The sequence below is a fragment of the Lynx rufus genome, unplaced genomic scaffold (genome assembly GCF_022079265.1).
Source record: "Lynx rufus isolate CCGP_SWC_20201006 ecotype Redwood Valley unplaced genomic scaffold, mLynRuf1.p SCAF_7, whole genome shotgun sequence".
Taxonomy (NCBI): domain Eukaryota; kingdom Metazoa; phylum Chordata; class Mammalia; order Carnivora; family Felidae; genus Lynx; species Lynx rufus.
This window is the reverse complement of record NW_025814889.1, coordinates 93494124-93514552: the sequence shown is the minus strand read 5'-3', so window position 1 is coordinate 93514552 and position 20429 is coordinate 93494124. Positions and strand designations below refer to the sequence as shown.

The following is a 20429-nucleotide window of genomic DNA, read 5'->3' as shown; positions in this document are numbered from 1 at the left end:
TTTCTGTTGTAAACTGACCCTGCATATGATAAAGTTTGAAGCTTCTTGAGTCAGATATTTTGCAGAATGCCCTAGAGTCTGATCTACTTAACTGTATCAGTCACGTCCATCAGCTGCGGCAGTCCCCTTCCTCCTGCCTCTCTGGAGATTCCGACCATTAAGAACACTTCCTGTGAGGTCAGGGAAGACAGATAGATACATGGCAGACATGCCCATGCCCAGAGCACCAACTCTATTTTAGCCGTCTTCACCACTGAGTCCAGAAATGGCTTCAGCATCCCTATCAGCTCAGCATCCCAGGCTCCACTACCGATCAATTGGAATTAACACATGGCGATGAAACTTACCTGTCATCCTTGGGTTAGAGAATGAAAACAAGGGCGTTAACTTTATAAGGCTGTAGTGAGATGAAAATATATTTCTTGGCAAGAAAGAAGTTGCCTTGACCAAGAGTCAGAACTCTTTTTCAAAGTTAACCCCTGGTTCTGAAGAATCAGGGGAGAGAGAAAGAGAGAGAGACAGAGAGACAGAGAGACAGAGAAGACAAGAATGTCACCCTGAGGGGCAGCAGGTAGGGCCAGGGAGATAGCACAGAGAAGAGTAGGCGAGGAGAGAAGAGCCAAAAGTGGCTTATTTCACAATTCCCTGGGGTTGGGATGCTCCAGCTTGGTCTTTTCTTAGCACTATCCTGAGGAATTTGGTGGAGAATGACTCAGAGTGTGGGCCACTAGAAGTGACTCACCTGCCGCTCCCTGCATTACCTGGACTTGGAAGCCATCCACCAAATACTGGTTGGGGCAGCCCAGCCCCATCCACTCTGTGACAACTGACATTTTGCTTTGAGGCAAATCTGAGTAAATAGACTTGAACGTCCCTGTGCTGATCATTCCAGTGAAAATGGAGATAAAGCTTTTAGTGACCTCAAAGGCTGTGAGGTTTGTGGCTTTACAAAGAATGGCCTGAAGTCATGTGAGGGTGGCCAAGCAAGTCTGGGAACTTCCATTTCAAGTTCTCTGATACAATAACTTAGTGACGGGGATAATTTTACTGGCCCATTTAATAGAATGATAAAGACCACAAAGCCATCTCTGAGACTCTGGGCAAGTCTTGGTATTTCTCCATTTCCGTATCTATAAAGTAGGGTGATTCCTTCTGTAGAAAGAAAAAAATGATAGCAAAATATATTGAGTTTATACCGTCTGCAAGACACTGAGATCGGTCCTGGGGAGTAATAAAAGAGGAATAAGCATAGACAGCGCTCTCAAGGAATTCAAGACGTAAGAAAGGAGAATACAGACATCTAGAACAATAACAACACAAGGCAGACAAGGAGATGGGTCTGAAGAGCAATGTAAGAATTGAAGTCTTGGAGGATGGCTCACTGACCACTTCTCGGCCATCTGACTTATTCTGGATGGAAAGGTGTTGGGCAAAGTCTGGTATAGATGTTTTTCATTTTTATTTTTGTTTTTGCTGGTGAAGAAATAAAAGGCTGATTCTATATGTTTTATTCTCTTCTGCATTATTCATGGAAGAAAAAAAAACAGTGAGCCATAAATAGTTTGAAATTAATATATATGAGGCTGTGCCTTATGTTTTAATATTATAAAGAGCTCAACTGTAATATATTAACACCGGGGAAGGTAAAACTTCCTTCCACGTAGACCAGAGGCTTGGGAGCTTGTTATGGTGCAGAATGAGGAACAAGACACAGGTCTGACGTCTTCAAAGCAAACTCCTGGTTCATGAGAAGGAAGCTGCCAGTGTCAAAGAAACTTGAACCTTTTGTTACCTTAAGACACTTTTACTCTTCTTTTGGCTCTGAGCTGAGAGAAGTGCTGAAGAATTTTGTAGCAACAAGCTAAAAATAAACTAATCTATGGCCCTCCTCCTTCTCTTTCTTTCAGCAGGAGGATTCTAACCCAATTAACAAACTGATTTAAATGAAAATAAAATTGTGATCAGTTTGGTTGCTTTCTCCTCCTCCCCGCTGTTGAATCCCACTGTAATTAGCATTTCAATTTTTTCATATCTAGCTTTAGTCAAGGAAACAAAATTGAGGATGTAGGCTGTGTAATTTGCTAGAACTTTTATTCATTCTTGCTTAATACACTCCCCATCCAACAGACTTTATGTTTCCACAATTTTACATACATTTTTTTCTAGAACATGAAGAATAGCCCCAAGAGAAGAGACCCATTAGCAAAAATTTTCTATCTACATCTCTTATCTGCCTCTAACATGGAGCAAACTATCATATGTGAAATATGCATGTTTAACCTCAAGTCATCTTAAATACATTGAAAACAAACTAAGTCAAATAGAAATGGGAAATTTTGTTACTGATATTTCATTCAAACTGCATTTCTAAATTAAGAGTTTCAAGCACACCATGGAGCCTAATTGTGATTGTACTATCATTTCTAATGCGTTAAAAGAGTTAAATAATTTATTGTAAACCACATAGTAACTTACATGAAAGAGAACCCAGAACTGGTGATTTCTAACCAGAAGGGGCACCTCTGTCCTACTACATATGATATCATGTCACATCACTTGTCTGTTGTCCATATCCCCAAGCTCATGGACTCTCTTCCCAATGATTACTTCCTACTAAGTAAAACATTTTATTTCCAATGAAACTACTTTTCTCATTTGTAGGACTAGATTCATTCTCTTGTTATCAGAGCTACAGAATATATACCTGAATTTTTCTATACATAATAAATGTATGGACAATTGTGTTCTTGTCTCTGTAGGGTGTTTCATTTATTGTTATCTTTAAAGTACTTGATGGAAATTTACATTTCTTTATCTTTTTAATTTATTTTTGAAATATTTTCCTATTGACTTGGATGACTGTGGCTATATCCCTATATTTCTTTCTTTCTTTCTTTCTTTCTTTCTTTCTTTCTTTCTTTCTTTCTTCTTTCTTCCTTCCTTCCTTCCTTCCTTCCTTCCTTCCTTCCTTCCTTCCTTCCTTCTTTTTTTCCTGTGTGGGATTTGTATGATTTGATTTAGAAATCAACTAACAAAAAATTAGAAATCTAATAAGGGTCTTAGATGTCTAAATATTTTCCTGTAAAGTGTGACTAATCTTGATTCATATTGTGTTCAAGCTCAAGGGTCAAGTTCAGACGAAACTATTTGGTATCAAACACAAAGATAATAGCAAAAGTCTACCAAATGTCAGAAGAACGTATCAGTGGGTGAGATGCCCTTTCTCTCTCTCTCTGTCTCTCTCTCTCTTTCTCTGTCACACGCACACACACACACATTGGTTCACTTGATAAATGGTTGGTAATTTTTTGTGGTGAATACTCTAGGGCGTGCTATTTAAAATAGACCTTATTTAAAGCTGCTTTGCTTGAAGTAGGTCATTCTATACTTTCCAACAGTCAGATACAATATTCTCTATAAAATCTAGGACTTCTAAGGCTAGGAGTTAAATTCACTCCATCAAATAATGTGTTGACCAGTTCCTTACTATAAATCTCTTTAAATATTTACAGGGGTGAAAGAAACATATCTTTCCTGACTTTCTCTTCTATGTCAGGCACCTTTCTTCAAGTCCAGGTCCTGAAGATAGACTTCTTTGATTGAAATCTGGGCCCTGCCACTCTCGACCTGCAGGACTTGGGCAAATTCTTTAATCTTGCTGTATCAGTTTTGTCATCTATCAAATGGGGATGACAGGACTCGGTTCATATATAGTTAAGAGGATTAATTAGATGGTACAACAAAATATTTATCACAGTACCTGGTCCTTAATCAGCAATTCCTTCTTGCTGTTGTAACTACTTCATGTACATCAGCACCTTCTGTCCTTACTATTACTCTGGGAGGCAGGCATTACTGTATCTATTTCACAGATGAGCAACCTCATAACCAGTGAAGTTTAGTAATTGACCTCAAGTTACAGAGCTTTTCCTCAGCAGAGCTAGTATCGGAACTTCATCTAGTTAGTTCTAAAGCCTGTGTACTTCACTGCACTAAGTTCTCTGCATATAGATTATAAATCATTATAGGACATTTTCTACATGATTTTTGACTCTTGGCATGAGTCAGTCAATTTGCATTTATCAGTATTCCAACAACCAATTAATTCTGGTAATAGGCACACTTGTAGCCATTCTGCATTTTTATTTGATGAGAAAGACACTGATGATAAAAAGTCAATTTATAGGGAAATTTAGCTGAAGAAGAAGGAGGAGAAGGAGACAGAGGGGGATTGTGGGGGAGGAGGAAAAAAAAACCACACACACAAATTCCAAGGTGTATTTCGAATTTGGGACCAACTCAAACCAATCTCTTACCCCATTTACATTATGCAAAATTATTTTGGAGGCATCACGTTGTGGCTTGAAGAACACAGATTTTGGAATCTTATAGAGCCCAATTATGTGAATTCCAGCTCTGCTGACTTTGGGATCCTGAGCCTCAGGCTTCTTACCTCTAAAATAAGGTCAACAGTATGTACTTCACAGGTTTGTTAAGAAGATTAAATGAACCACTGTGTGGGAAATGCCTGGGACAGTGCCCAGGACAGATATAATGCTCGGTGAATGGCAGGATATCACAACATATATCTTCTATAAGAAATGTTTCAGGCTGCACAAGGTTCTAAAAAGTCTCCTTAATAATGTTAAAGGATGTTCAATATTAGTATAATCACAACACTGTGGAATTTTAGAGATGGATGGTAAATTAGAGAGCTTTCTAGTTCAATTACTTCATTTGATGGTTGGGGAAATTGAGACTCAAAGAGACTAAGGGAATTGCCCAAAATCACACAGCTAATTATAATCAGAGTTGGGACTAAAACCTGGCCTCTTAATTAATAGTTCTCCTAATATTTTTAAAGTTATGAGTCAATGATCATACCACTTGAGCAATAAAGTGTGAAATATAAGTATTTGTGAACAGAGTTTAGAATTCCAATCAAATAACACTTATAATGATGTTAGACATATATTTAATGATAGCCATAATAATTATTGTGCTGCACAATAACAAGGAAAAAAACTGTAGGTTCATTTTAATGTGTCATTGTAATTATTTTGTACAACCAAGCCAAGAAAGGGAAAAATGAAAAGAAGAGCAACAGGGGCGCCTGGGTGGCGCAGTCGGTTAAGCGTCCGACTTCAGCCAGGTCACGATCTCGCGGTCCGTGAGTTCGAGCCCCGCGTCAGGCTCTGGGCTGATGACTCAGAGCCTGGAGCCTGTTTCCCATACTGTGTCTCCCTCTCTCTCTGCCCCTCCCCCGTTCATGTTCTGTCTCTCTCTGTCCCAAAAATGAATAAACGTTGAAAAAAAAAATAAAAAAAAAAAAAAGAAAAGAAGAGCAAGAAACTCCTCTGAGGGCCTCTTCGAAGGCTCTTGAGTCTGTTACTCAAGGGCCTTCATAGCTGTGTTTTTCTGCTGAAAGACAAGGGGCTGAGAAGTGGTTTTGAAAGGAGGGGAGACAAGAGGTTCCATTGAATTCTTCTCTGGGGAGGAGGGATAAGGGCTCACATCTTTCCCTGCTGATGGAGAAATCAGCTGGTATCTCCTTCTCTTTCTCCATCAGCTACTTGCTTGGATCTGGACATTTCAGCTACCCCAGAATCCAATTCGTAGTAAATAATGCCAGAGTCAACACCCAAAGCAGAGTGTTGGAATAGTTTTGCTTTTAGCAAAACTATGGCTTGTTTTCTATTCTCACTGCATTCTGATTCCCAGCACTTTGTTGTCATTGCACAGATCCATTTGAGGGCCTCAAAGATCACCTTGGTCATGGAGCACTCCCCACCCCAGATGAGTGGGAAGGCTTGGCTGCATAATTACCCTGTGGTCGTTGGAGAAAACTCTAGGTTTTCTAATTCCTTCTTACTCCCAAGAGGAGCGGGTGAGACCTCCCTTTTCCCACTCTTCTACTAGGACTCTCTCAAAGATGTGCTTGAGGAAAAGTCTTTCGGCTCAAAGACATTTTCTCTACGGTGCTCACATGGTTCCTATCAGACCTTCATCTACAGGGTTCCCCAAAGCAGGATATCTTTCATTTACACTTGGGATTGTTGAGTTTGATCAGATTGCTTCTCTATTACTGAAACTGAGAGAAAGGGACTATTGAAGAGAGAGGAGAAGGGAGGGAGGGGAAGAATAGAGATACATTTTGAGTGGTGGGAGTTTTAGGGGAGAAGAAGCCTTTATTAGGGGTCCTTGAGGGGGAATCTTTCATCAGCCTGATCGCAGGGATGAAAGGGAAATTGCGCCAAGAGATCCTGGAGGTGCAAATGCAGAGAAGGAGGTGAGGTTCTAAAGACAAGTTTCATGTGCACCACAAAATCCCTTGAGAACCTCCCCTTTCCTCACTTCTGTCTCTCTCCCTACTGTATCTCAAAAAAAAAAAAAAAGATGATATTTAAATCTGATGAAGTCCCTGATGCACCTTATTCCCGGGGACTGGCGGGGCAAGATGAGGAATTGCTTACTCAGGGATGATTCGTACAAAGACTTTGCAGAGACAAGCCCAGGACAGCCTTTGGGCAGTGGGTGAGTATATTTCTTAAAAAGTGTAAGAAGATATCCTCTGCCTGGGTCTGGGTGCAGCTTGGCTGGCTCTGTCACCTAGTGACATTTCCCTCACACCTTGCTCCTCGGGTCTAACTGGTGCTTCTGCTCATGGATGTCTGCCTTCTTTATTCGGGTCGTGCAGTCAGTGTGTGTGTGTCTAAGAGGGGCACTGGGAGGGCCGAGGCTTGGACAAATTATTAAAACATTGGCACTTTGTTTTCTTGCTTCTAAATTGGAGACAATAATGACTTCTTCACAGGATTATTATGAGAAATAACGGTATTTTATGAAGATACTTGGTATATACTGGGCACTTAGTTAATGGTGACTGAGGCCATTGTTTAAATGGGTACAGTTCCTTCAGTGTGAGATAGTTCAGAATTTATGAGGTGGACATGGAAACTAGGACACTTCTCATGGTCTTGTCATAACTGGTTGGTGATTTATAGATGGTTCTGGGTTAGTTTCTGTTCCCAGGGAATATAGGTGAGTTCAAAATGTTATTTCTAGACATTCAGGACAATGGGGTTCTATGGAATTTTTTTTCACTACTAACAAATGAATAAATCATTAGACTATTGAATATTTTCTTTTCTTTAAATGTTTATTTTTGAGAGAGAACAAGTATGGGAGAGGCAGAGAGAGAGGGGGACAGAGGATCCGAAGCGGGCTCTGCTCTGACAGCAGAGAGTCCGATGAGGGACTTGAACTCACAAACTGTGAGATCATCACCTGAGCCAAAGTCAGACACTCAACCAACTGAGCCACCCAGGTGCCCCTTGAATATTTTCTTCACAAACCCAGTTTAAGCACAGAAATAGCCGGCCTTTTCAGAGCTGGGCCAGTGGCTGCAGGACCAAAGGCAACCATGTTTCACGATAACAGTGAGCTCTTTGCTGGATGTTACCGAAAGAGAGTGAGCTATATTAGTACTATTAATATTGCATGGCCCCATTGCCTGAACCCAAAGATAATGGCACTGAGCGTGTAGCCATCATTGAACGTAGCCACATGGCCACGGAATTGTTGGTTTGGAATCCATTTCTAGGATATGCCCAAAGAAAGATGGTGGGACCCAGTCCTCATCTTTTTTAAGATAAGGCAGAAAGGGAAGTCCTTAGAGCAACAGCATCTTGAGGAAGGGTTCCTCATCCTGGCATGAATTCCAGGTTTACATCATACTATGTACTGATATATATCCAAACCAATATCAATGCCCATCCTAATAGCAAGAATCTATTACTCTAATACCAATACTAATTTCAATATTATTAAATGCCAATACCAGAACTTTTATTTCAATTTCTGATACAAACTATCGTCTCTTAAGTGTTAAGTATATATTAGACACTGTGCCAAGAACTGTGTAGGTAATATCACAATTAACCCTCACAAGAATTTTTTGATGATAAAATGTATATTGCTTAGTATATTCGAGGCACAGGTCTAGGTGTTTGCTTACTTACTTCTCACAACTGCCCAGACAGGTACAATTATTACTCTGGTGAATAAGGAAATTGAAGATCAGAGAGGCTAAGTAACTTGCCCAAGCTCACACCGTTAAATATACAGCAGAGCAAAGATACGAAACAGTTTTCTCTGACTCTAGATCTGTAACTGTATGGTGAACCTGTGTGTTTAGAGTTGCCAAGATGCATTTATAAATTTTCTGTATGCTTTCTGCACTTATTAAGAACTTTCTAATCTAAAATGGGCTCCACAGAAGCACCTTTTTTGTTAAAGGTAATTTTACCCTCAAATTTTGCTCCCCTGAAAACTCTTTTTTTTAAATCAGAAATATTTTCTCTTGACTTTCTTTAACTCCACAGAACTGATTTGAATATAGGCTTCAAAAATTGCTTCAACGCTGCACCATAGTCCATTTTTATGAACACTGAGGATGTCTTTTAAAATCTCCTACAGTTTAGGGGCGCCTGGGTGGCGCAGTCGGTTAAGCGTCCGACTTCAGCCAGGTCACGATCTCACGGTCCGTGAGTTCGAGCCCCGCGTCGGGCTCTGGGCTGACGGCTCAGAGCCTGGAGCCTGTTTCCGACTCTGTGTCTCCCTCTCTCTCTGCCCCTCCCCCGTTCATGCTCTGTCTCTCTCTGTCCCCCAAAAAATAAATAAACGTTGAAAAAAAAAAAAAGATAAAATCTCCTACAGTTTAAAAAAATTGCAAAACATATTCTTCATCATATTTTCCGTGTGTATGTCTCTTTAATAGTAGACAAAGACACCAGAACTATTTCCTTAAATTGTTCTTGTCAAGCACCATTTTATCGTAGACATTTCTTTCGCTAAATTGGATTTTGGGGAGAGCTTGGAGCTTAATGTTTATGAGGAGTTTTCAGAGGAATTTGATTTTCATTATTTTTCTTAGTTTCGTATTTGGTTTTAGTGTTCAGAAGGATGTCCCAAATAAGGCCTTTGAGACTGAGGTCTTTTATTTGCAGTTTGACCAAAACAGAATCTGCACAGAATAAACACATAACCAATTTCCTGGGTCTCAATCCTCCGATAGGAGATCCTCAAGGGGCTAACTGGTAGTTCATTTTTCCTATAATCCATGCATTGGCCCATAACTGCAATCCGATGTCATTTGTCACTGGCAGTGGAATTAACGTTTTACAACACCGGCCTTTCTGGATGACCGTGACTGGAGTCAGACATCCACGAATTACAGCTTTCACAAGTTTCTTGAACTGCAAAAGGTGCTAAAATCCAGGGCTAATCCGGTCAGGCATTAGTCATATCACAAACCAGACCTCTTCAGTGGTCTCTAGTGGAATGCAGAAATCACAAGGATTCTTTCATGGTTTAAAGTAGGGTTCTTGGGGTGCCTGGGTGACTCAGCTGATTAAGCCCCTGACTCTTGATTTCAGCTCAGGTCATGATCTCATGGTTTGTGAGATTGAGCCCTGTGTGGGGCTCTGCGTTGATGTTGCAGAACCTGTTTGGGATACTCTCTCTCCCTCTCTCTGCCTTTTCCCTGCTCACCCATGTGCACATGCATGCTGTCTCTCTCACTCTCTCAAAATAAATAAATAAACTTAAAAAATAATAAAGTAGGGTTCTTAACTTAGAATTCATAGACTCCCAAGACATCTGTGTTTGTGTATTTAACTTAATTTAATTTTTTAAGTTTAAAATTTATTTATTTTTGAGAGACAGAGAGAGAGCATGATCAGGGGAGAGACAGAGGGAGAGGGAGACACAGAATCCAAAGCAGGCTCCAGGCTCTGAGCTGTCAGCGCGGAGCCTGACCCGGGGCTCGAACTCACAGACTGTGAGATCATGACCTAAGCTGAAGTTGGACGCTTAACTGATTGAACCACCTGATTAAGCACAAGTGCTTAAACTTTAAGCACCCCCTAAAGTTTAGGGGGCTTTAGAGCCCCCCTAAAGCATCTGTGTTTAGAATTGAGGGGTCCATGTACCTGATGGGAAAAAAATCCACATACTTATTTTCACTAATCTCTAGCTGAAATGTAGTATTTCCTTCCCTTAAGAATGTAGGCCACAAACCACAATAGTATTACATATTGCTAATACCTGTGATTCTGTTTCTAATAGAAATCACGGTATTTTCCTTTTATATTACAGTTGCTCCTGATGTCACAAAATATCATTTATCCTCTTCTCAACTTTAAAGTCCTGGTAATTCTTAGACGTACTGTGACATCTTCAAATTTAATGCACAAAATTGGGTTCCTTAAAGAAGCACATATATTATGATATCAAATTCAGAAAATATGTTGATAATTATAAGGAGTGCATTTGTTGTGATGCGCACTGGGTGATGCATGGCATGGTTGATTCGCTATACTGTACATCTGAAACTAATATAACACTGTTTTTAACTATACTGGAATTAAAGAAGAAACAAGAAAACACCAAAATATGTTGCTAATGGTATTTCAATGTAATTGGCTTACCTACATTGCTAAGTGCTCCTGTACCCAGATTGAGGGGGTACGTAATATGTAAAACACACTGACTCAGCTTAAGCCCTCATTCTTAAAGATGCATTCAGGAGAATCTAGCTTTTACTCTTCAAAATGTAATATAGATCTAACAGTATATCCAGATGTCAACTCTGTAACTTGGGACAGCTATTATCTTGAGATAATCACTCCATTCTCTGATTGCTCATTGGTGAAAGCGTTTATTTAAAAGAACATAACCTTAAAATAGAAATAATTTGGGAAAATTATGTGTATCAGTTGGGATTAAGATCTGCTGCATATAATTGGAAACCCCAAATCACAGTAGCTTAAACAAGATAGATATTTATCCTCTCTCATCTAAAAACAAGTCCAGAGGTAAGAAGTCTAGGAGTAGTATATTCCTTTAAAGTCATTCATTGACCCAAGCTCCAATTTTTTTTTTTTTTTTTTGCTACTTCAACCTTAGCATGTGACATTTAGTCTTATGATTCAACGTGGCTGATTTAGTTCTCATGATCACATCTACCTTTAAATGGCAGGAAGGATTTGGGGAGAAAGATGTTTGCCTGAGATCCCTGAATTTGAGGTGCCTGAAGACACTAAAGGGAAGGTGCCAGGGAAATGGTTGGAAATGTTGGCTCAGAGCTCAGAGGAAATGCCTGGTGGAAGGTACAGGACCAGGAGTCGACTGTGTGCAGAATGAAAGCCAAGGGTGTGCATGAGATGGCCCAGAAGAAGTGAATACCATTAGAAGAGGACCAAGAAGAGAATCTTGGAGACTTTAACAAAATTAAGGTTTTGTTTTGTTTTTTAAATACAGAAGGACAAAAAAGTTCTCCCAGCTGAGTTAGCTTCTTCTAAGCAGTCTTCTCAGTAAGTAAGCCATTTGACACTTCTGCTTATATTTCACTGACCAGAATTTAGTCACATGGCCCCATGTAGGTTTAAAGGAGACTGGGAAATGTAAACTCATAAGTAGATATATTGTTGCCTCCAATCAACCTGGGGTTCTACTTCTTTTTAAAAAATTTGTTTGTTTGGGTTTTTTTGGGTAATATTTATTTATTTTTGAGAGAGAGAAAAAGAGAGGGGGGGGAGGGGCAGAGAAAGAGGGAGACACAAAATCTGAAAGAGGCTCCAGGCTCTGAGCCATTGGCACAGAGCCTGATGTGGGGCTGGAACCCACAAACTGTGAGATCATGACCTGAGCCAAAGTTGGATGCTTAACTGAGCCACCCAGGTGCCTGGGGTTCTACTTCTAAAGAAGACAAGGGAATGGATATTAGGTAGCAGCAATGGTCCCTATGACAGTATATAGACAGGGACTCAAGGATACACATGCTTCAGAGAAGAGCTCAAGGAAGAGCCCTGGACTAGCAGACAGATGCCCTGGGTCTTAGTCCTGCCTGCACTTTTTACCTACAAGGCCTTAAACAAATTTCTTAGTTTCCTTGAAGGTTTAGTTCTTTCACTTTTTTTTTTTTTAATTTTTTTTTTCAACGTTTATTTATTTTTGGGACAGAGAGAGACAGAGCATGAACGGGGGAGGGGCAGAGAGAGAGGGAGACACAGAATCAGAAACAGGCTCCAGGCTCCGAGCCATCAGCCCAGAGCCTGACTCGGGGCTCGAGCTCACGGACCGCGAGATGGTGACCTGGCTGAAGTCGGACGCTTAACCGACTGCGCCACCCAGGCGCCCCAAGTTCTTTCACTTTTAATGCTGATGTGACCATTGCTTTTTCTTTCTGCTTTCCTACTGTTGTTAACCGCAACTGAGGCAATGTATGTGAATGCGCGTTTACAACTATAAAAGCATTGCATAAATGCAAGGCAGGTTGTGCCCTCAGAATGCCTGGGAGTTGTAATCAGAGAAGGTTAGATTTAGCCGATCTCCCAATAAAATCACACCTAAAACCCTGAGCCAAGAAACAATCCCATCTTTATGTTGACTTCTCAACTCCTGATAATTCAATTTTCTAAGTTTAGATGGAAATTGAACTATTGTCTCATCAAGCCACTAAATGATGCCGGCTACATGTACTGTAATTGTGATATGGGCAAAGAAGCTAATTTTCAGTGATAGCATCATGTCTGATGAGCCATGTTTTAAGCAGAAGACTTGGTCGCTGTTGAGCACGGAATCAATTCTAGCCAGTAGAAGCAGAATGGAATGTATGGCGGGATAAAAATGGCTTATAGAATTCTTGGGGACAGGGAGCTGAAGAAATAGGCTGAGCTTCCAGACAACTCCAAAGTCCCCATAGAATTGCCTGGCTTCTACTGCCATGATCAAGAAGTCATCGGTTAAGGCAGGAGTCTTTCTTGAGGTCCTGGGTCCACACTGCTGCAGCCTCAAGCAGATCCAACCTGATTCACACCAAAATGGTGCTTCACGCTATTTCTCATCCCACTTAACTCCATTCCAAAAACAGTTCCCTCATGATCTGACTGGTGGATCCCCGATTAACCCAGAACCCTAGTTTTAAGAGTCTAAGAAATACAGTTTTTGCCTGTAAAACCTCTGCTAGAAGTGCATTGGAATACATGTCATATGTGTCGATTGTCAACCCATAGTATTTGTCAGAATGGGTTTTATATGTACCTATGAAATGGAACTTACTATTTGAGGTCCCCAAACACTGGCTACCTATCTTAGAAATGAAATGACTTCAGTGCAACATAATATAATTAGAGTAGAAGGAATTCACTTAACTCAAGTGTGTATTCAATGAAGAGGCAGAAAACATAGGAAACATTCACATACATACATCTTTAGCACGTCATTCTTAAGTTAAAACATTTGTACTAGCATTAAACCTAAGTTAGGCATGTGGATGGTTCATTAAGAATATTCTTCACTCATAAATATAAATTTCTGTTTACTTGTATTGATTAGGATTGGAATAACTTACTCATTTGAATGTATTTACACATCATGATGAAACCACAATAATTAAAGTTCAAGATGTGCATAGAGATGATCTAATGAAATTTTATTGACTAAGAGAGTTCCCAATAATTATCTTTCTGCTTGAACAGCTTAGCCAATAAAACATAGGGCATTCAAAAATAAGAATGGACTAGAGTCATAGAAAAATGACCACAGTTTTTAATGAATCTAAAAATATTGTGAAAAAAATAGGTATTCATTAGAGTGAGAAAATAGTTTTGCTGTTGTAGGTCAGACCAGCTTCTGAGAAGGGCAGATTCTCAATTAGATAATGTAGAACTTCTGTAATAAAACCATGACCTGTCACTGAATGATGAATTGGAGAAATGAAGATAGTCAATGGATGAAAGAATTAGACTGAGCTTTTTTTTTCTTTTTTGAAAGTTTATTTATTTATTTTGAGAGAGAGAGAGAGAGCGTGAGAGCGCACATGTGAAAGTGGGGGAGGGACAGAGAGAGGAAAAGAGAGAATCTCAAGTAGGCTCCACACTGTCAGCATGGAGCCCAATTCCAGGCTCGATCTCATGAACCATGAGATCATGACTTGATCCGAAATCAAGAGTCAGATACTTAACCAACTGAGCTACCCAGGCACCTCTCCCTTTTTTTTTTTTAAGTTTATTTATTTATTTTGAGAGAGAGATAGAGCATGAGCAGGGGAGGGGCAGAGAGAGAGGGAGAGAGAGAACCCCAAGCAGGTTCTAAGTTGTAAGTGCAGAGCCTGCCAGTGGAGCTTGATCACACAAGTCTTTTGATCATGACTTGAGCTGAGACCAAGAGTCGATGATGGCTTAACCCCCTGAGCCATCCAGGCACCCCTACACTGACATTTCTAAAGACTGCTTAGGAGGGCTTGATGAGGAGGTAGGACAGAAGAGAAGTCTGGAGGGCAATGGAGCAATGAGAATATCCTTTTTTCTAAGCCTGTTTTGTTTTTCCCTAAGAGAGCAGTTCTCAAACTTTTTGGTCTCAAGTTCTTTTTAATTTTTTTTTTTTTACATTTATTTATTTTTGAGAGACAGAGACAGACAGAGCACAAGTGGGGGAGGGGAAGAGATAGAAGGAGACACAGAATCCAAAGCAGGCTCCAGGCTCTGAATTGAGTCCCAATGTGGGACTCAAACTCACAAACTGTGAGATCATGACCTAAGCCGAAGCTGGACGCTTAACCGACTGAGCCACCCAGGCACCCCTCAAGTTCCTTTTAAAGTCTTAGAAATTATTGAGGCCTCCAAAGAGCTTTTTGTTTATGTAAGCTATATCTGGTCAATATTTACCATATTCAAAATTAAAACTGAGAGATTTCAAACTATTTAAAATAACAATAATAACCCTATTACATGTTAGTATAAAGGTCAGTTACAATCTAAACCCTTATCAATGAACTTTTTGTACTCAGTTATATTAAAATCCATTGGTCTATCTTGTACTTTGAATGAATCTTTTATATGGTTTGATTTTGTAACATCATTCATCGGTCATTTGGAAAATATTAGTTCACTGAATAATGCAAATGTAGCAGAGTTGACACAATATGTCATATATATCAAAAAATCACATTTGTTAATGTCATCATTGACATCATCAGAAAAGTCTTTGCGCATTGGGAAGCTGATTTTCACTTCCGCGCTTCACATCCATAACTGATTTTCACTTTAACCTTGAATTCTATCAACGGCAACAAATACTGTTAGGTATTTTCCTTGAAGTGACAGGTTCGCTTCATTCATTTTTTTGAGAAAATGCCTGGTAAATACCCGGGTCAGAATCATCATGAATTTTCTGTCAGTTGCTCTTTTCTTTATTTATGTACTTTTTTTTTCCAGTTGTTCTTTTAAATAAAAATGGTGGTCCATGAAACAAAAAAGTGGCTTGTTCAGCCTTGAAACTCAAACAGTTGTACAAGTGCTTTTTCTAGAGACACTCATTGTACTTTGGTGTACAAAAGCACTTTATGTGTACTTCCCAGTTTACCACATGAACTGTACCCAGAAATCTAGATGTAAGAAACTGCTTCATGAAGGACATTCTTAAGTGAAAGCAGCATTAATTTTTTGATGTGAATGCATGGTGGTGAAGAACACCATGACTGCTGGTACAATTACTGCCACTGCGTTGATTGGTGCTAAGGTGCTGAAAGTTTTGTTTAGTGTCATTGCAAATATCAATAGAGTGGAAAAGATAAATAATACCTTAGTGTTGTCATGGAAATAAATTTGATTTCATAGATTCCCCAAAATACTTCTGCACTGGTATTTTAATTGATGGTTCCTAGTTAGGTCCCATACTGGGATCTGTGGTAATCACCATTGACAGGGCCATTTGGGTTTGCATTGAGGAAGCCGCCATCTTGTGTTGGCCCCAGTGCATGAAATATTGAAAAAATCTTAGATTATCCTTTGTGTATCATTAACATCAATCATGAATTGCTACCCAAGGAGCAGTGGTCCAAACAAAACTCATCATTTTGGAAAGATTTTGTTAGTGTTTCCAAGGTTCTGCCTTGGTCCTCTTCTAATGGTACATACTTTTTCTGGGCCTTCTCATTCACACCCCGGCCTTCATGCTGTACACAGCTGACTTCTAGTCCTGTACTTCCCATCAGCTGGTTCTTCTGAGTTCTGAGTGAGCATTTCTGACCATTTCTCTGGCACTTTCCCTTGGGCATCTTCAAGTACCTCAAATCCAAAGTGCTCTGAAGTGAACATCTTTCTTCTCAAATCTATTGCCCCTTGTTTTTAGCTCCTCTCTTAGGTGCCTAAGCCAGAAACTTGCAAGTAAATCCTAGACTCTTCTTTTTCTCAGCTCTGTAACTAACCGATCCTTGGATCTTATGGACTGTATTTTCTGTCTTTGGAATCATCCTGCTAAGCTGCAGCTCCATTGTGAATCCCTGGATAATGCTTCTGGTGCCCTAACTGATCTCTCTGTTTTAGATTTCCCCTACTATAACCTATCTCTTCTTACAGGCAGTAATATTTTCTTTTCCTAAAGCCAAAAATGACTACGTAACTCTTCTGCTGAAAATCTTTCATTGGCACCTTCAGGACAAAAGGAAAACTCACCATGGCATACAGGACCCTTTAGTATCTTGTTTTGTCTCCTTCCAGCCTTATTTTTCTGCCATGACCTCTGTGTTCCTAGTCACAACATTCTGGTTAAGTACTTCAAAATGCTGTACTCTTTCCTACGTTGGTAGTTTTGCTCACGCGGGTCCTTTGCAAAGAAGTTCTTTCGCTTTCATTTGCCTGGCTGTGTCACACTTATTCTTCAGTATTCAGCAGACACATCCAGATCATTCAGTTTATGCCCTCCAGTATATTCCCACGACCCCTCGCACATATCTCCAGAATAGTGCTTGCTACACTACATAGTTATCATTGATTTTCTTGCCTGTCTCCTCTGGGACACATCTGTTAGTACAGAATTTGTCATGTAATGTTTATCTCTTTCCCTGGTACCTTTCAAGGTGTTGAGCACACAGAGAAATTAAAAAAAAAAAATGAACTAATTAAATCTGGTAAAATAATTTTTTAAAAAAGAATATAATTTTTACATCATATATTCTTGGAGGAGAGTTCTTTGTTTTTAATGTTTATTTATTTTTGAGAGACAGAGGGACAGAGTGCGAGCTGGGGAGGGGCAGAGAGAGAGGGAGACACAGAAGCTGAAGCAGGCTCCAGGCTCTGAACTGTCAGCACAGAGCCCGATGCAGGGCTCGAACTCGCAAACGGTGAGATCATGACCTGAACTGAAGTCGGATGCTTAACGAACTGGGCCACCCAGGCACCCCAGAAGAGAGTTATCTATATGATTCTATATAAGCATGATTAAAGAATTGGCAGAATAATGCTACATATTTATACAGTTTTTTTTTTTTCTAAATTTGACTGGTTTTCAATTGATTTAATATACCTACTTCCTTTGTGGAAGCAACATCACGCAGTGGATAATAAGAGGTTCTTGATTTGAGATGGGGTCAGTAAGAAAATCACTTACCTTTGCACAAATATTCCCTTTTTCATGGGGATGTGCCAAAGCACTCCTGTGAAAAGTGATTTCCAGCTGCTTGAGGTAGGCTGGATACTGCAGGGTTTGGGTTGGGCAAATCTTACCATTAAGCTGAATCCTAGAGAGAGAGAGGGGAATCTAGAAGCTGAAGAGAGTTTTTTTCTTTTGCATATTTGGGAGAGCTTGTTAAGTAGCATTCTCCTGGAGATCAAGGCACTCATGATTGCCACGAACCCAGCTTTGGATTGATTTTCATCCCAGACTTTCTGAATTATGGCTGAACCATAAGTGTCAAGAGGCAGAATTAGGAACCCCACCAGGGACCGGTTGATGTTGTGGCATCTTTGGGAAAGCTTCTTGGAGACTCATGAAATAAAGTAGGTATATGTCTTGAAACAGTGTCATTAGAAAATCTCATAATCCAATGTTTTCTCCTGTGAATTCTTAGAAACACACAAATTATTTCTTGAATGTGAAGAGTCTCCAACATTTCACAGCTCGACGGTTAGAATTTACTTTAGCCAAGTTAGATTTATCTACTGCAGACTCTTACTCAAAATTAAAGGCCTTTCATGTGAAGCAGAGGAGGATTTGGTCTCCACATACAATCTTTCTGACTTATCACAGGGAGGGCCCTGGTTGTGTTGACTACGGAAATCTTTTGATATTTCAGAAAACTTCTTATCAAAATCTTTTCTTTGGCCTATCCTTCTTCCTTCCTCTCTCTTTAAAAAAAGGTCTTATTCAGGTTGGTCCTTCTTTTCTTTATGCTTAGGGTCACAAGATGACTGAAATGTGTTTTACTCACACCTTTATTTAGTTGAACACACTATCTTACTTAAAGCTACATCTTTTCCACAGTAAATATTCAATTTTACTCCAGGATTTTGAAAACAACGTTCCTCTCATTTTCAAAATTAGTAAAACTTACTCTTTCACCTTATGGTTTTCCATGCAATACTGTACGTTCATTTCTGTTTAGGTCTGGGTGTAGTTCCATACTCTACTTTCTCTACAGGAGAATCTCTAGTGTATATTCATTTTATCAGATGTGTTTCCTATGGTATTTCTGTGGTCGGTGTGATCGCTAAATGCAGAATAATGCTTCACCTGCCAGTACCTCTGTTAAATCATATTTCAACATCATTTTTGTGATTTTACCAAAATAGTTTTTACCTTACTCCCTAAATACAGATTTTGATTGCCGCATACATTTTGTTTTCTACGCTTACGCATCTAAATTTGTATAGTTTCTGTATATCGTGTGGTTTGTATAACTATCTGAAACAGTGGGATCATAGAATTGTATCCAACAATGTGTCAAATAGTGTCACAAGAGAGAAATGCATGGAACTAGAGTCTCCCTGCATTTTACTGGGGTTATTGATTTAACAGTAATCTCATTAACTGTGCTACTTTCCACAGTGATCACAAACATTACCTCATATTGCTAAGCACAGAAATTCTCCTTTGGAAATTAGTACAGATAATTTTCCAAAAGGACACAGTCACTGCAAAGTATGCTTTAGCTAGAAGCTAACCAAATAAAAACTACAAATGAACCAATATAAAAGAAAAAGAAAAGCATTTGCACAATAAGTCTTATGATGCACTTAGAGAAGAGCTGTATGACATCTCCTTTTGCTGTTATAACAGTATACTATTTGGTTGACCAGCTGGCCGGCCAGCCAGCCCCTAAAGACTTCATATCCTGTTTTCCAATTATAGGACTACAAATTAATACATCTCCAGTGTTGAGCAATGACATTTCAGATCATTTAACTAACTCCTTTGCACGAGTTACCTTCCTTTATCACCACCATAAAAAGGAGACTGACGGCAGCATGTATAGTCACTGAGACGTGTGGCCTAATAAGCTGATGAGTCATGAACTCAATTCTTTCCTGTTGCCCAGCATTTCTAGCAAAGCTGAAAGGTTGACAAAAATAAAATAAAATAAAATAAAATAAACCATATATTTTGTAAACAAAGAAATGTGATAGGTTAACCCTGACAATATTAAAGCTAGGATGAGAAATCACTTGTTCACCATATTTCACAATCAAGAACCACTGCATAATAATGAGGGTCAAATTTATGTAATCAGGTAGATTCATGACGTGCATTCACTGGCAAATACACTGAAAATTATCTGGAGCCATAAAAATTTGTGAAATTTTTTTCCTTAAAAAATTGCTGGGGCATCTGGGCAGCTCAGCTGATTAATGTCCAACTTCAGCTCAGGTCATGATCTCATGGTTGGGTTCATGAATTCGAGCCCTGTATCCGGCTGGGAAGTTATGTTGGAGGGAATAGAACAAATTGATCACGTAAGTGATCAAGTATATGAGGACATATAAGGGTTTCACATAGACCCTGCAAAGTCCCATTTGATAGTTATTTGATTGGACTTTTACCTACTTCTGAAAAGCGTCTTCAGAATTCAAGAGCAGTCTGAAGAGTATGAGAACAGTGAGACTAAGTGTCCCAGAAGCTGGCGAGGAAGTGACCGTGGCTCTGTGGTTTCTTTCAGTATCTCATGGAGCTCTAACCTGGCAGCTTCACATAAGGGTTCAAAGTTACCAACGTGTGGGTGACTTAGAGCAGTCAAACCTGTCCAAGTTTATGTCTGATCTATCCCATCCATCCTGTGACATAGGATGGGTTTTTTTTTTTTTTTTTAAATCTAGGATTTTCCTTCTCCTTCTCTCAAAGCGCCATGCAAATATTTATTGATCTCCCCAACATCTGACAGAAAGAATACCCCCCAAAATTTAAACATAAATAAATAGGGCGCCTGGGTGACTCAGTCAGTTGAGCGTCTGACTTCGGCTCAGGTCATGATCTCACAGTTCTTGAGTTCTAGCCCTGCGCAGGGCTTGGTGCTGACAGCTCAGAGCCTGGAGCGTGCTTCAGATTCTGTGTCTCCCTCTCTCTCTCTCTGCCCCTCCCCTGCTCATGCTCTG

General features: G+C 39.7%; 1 long non-coding RNA gene across 4 annotated transcripts in view; it reads left to right on the top strand.

Annotated features, from left to right (window-relative positions):
* LOC124502115 (uncharacterized) overlaps nucleotides 1-20429 on the top strand; it is a 36851-nt gene that overhangs the window by 3641 nt on the left and 12781 nt on the right. The window contains exon 2 of one of the 4 annotated variants that reach the window (XR_006959837.1): nucleotides 11323-11375. The exons of 2 other annotated variants lie outside the window; for them this stretch is intronic. This is a non-coding gene — a long non-coding RNA (uncharacterized LOC124502115). Of the gene's footprint in view, nucleotides 1-11322; nucleotides 11376-17733; nucleotides 17841-20429 lie in introns of those variants that run through there. One more of the 4 variants, XR_006959841.1, reaches the window with a different exon arrangement.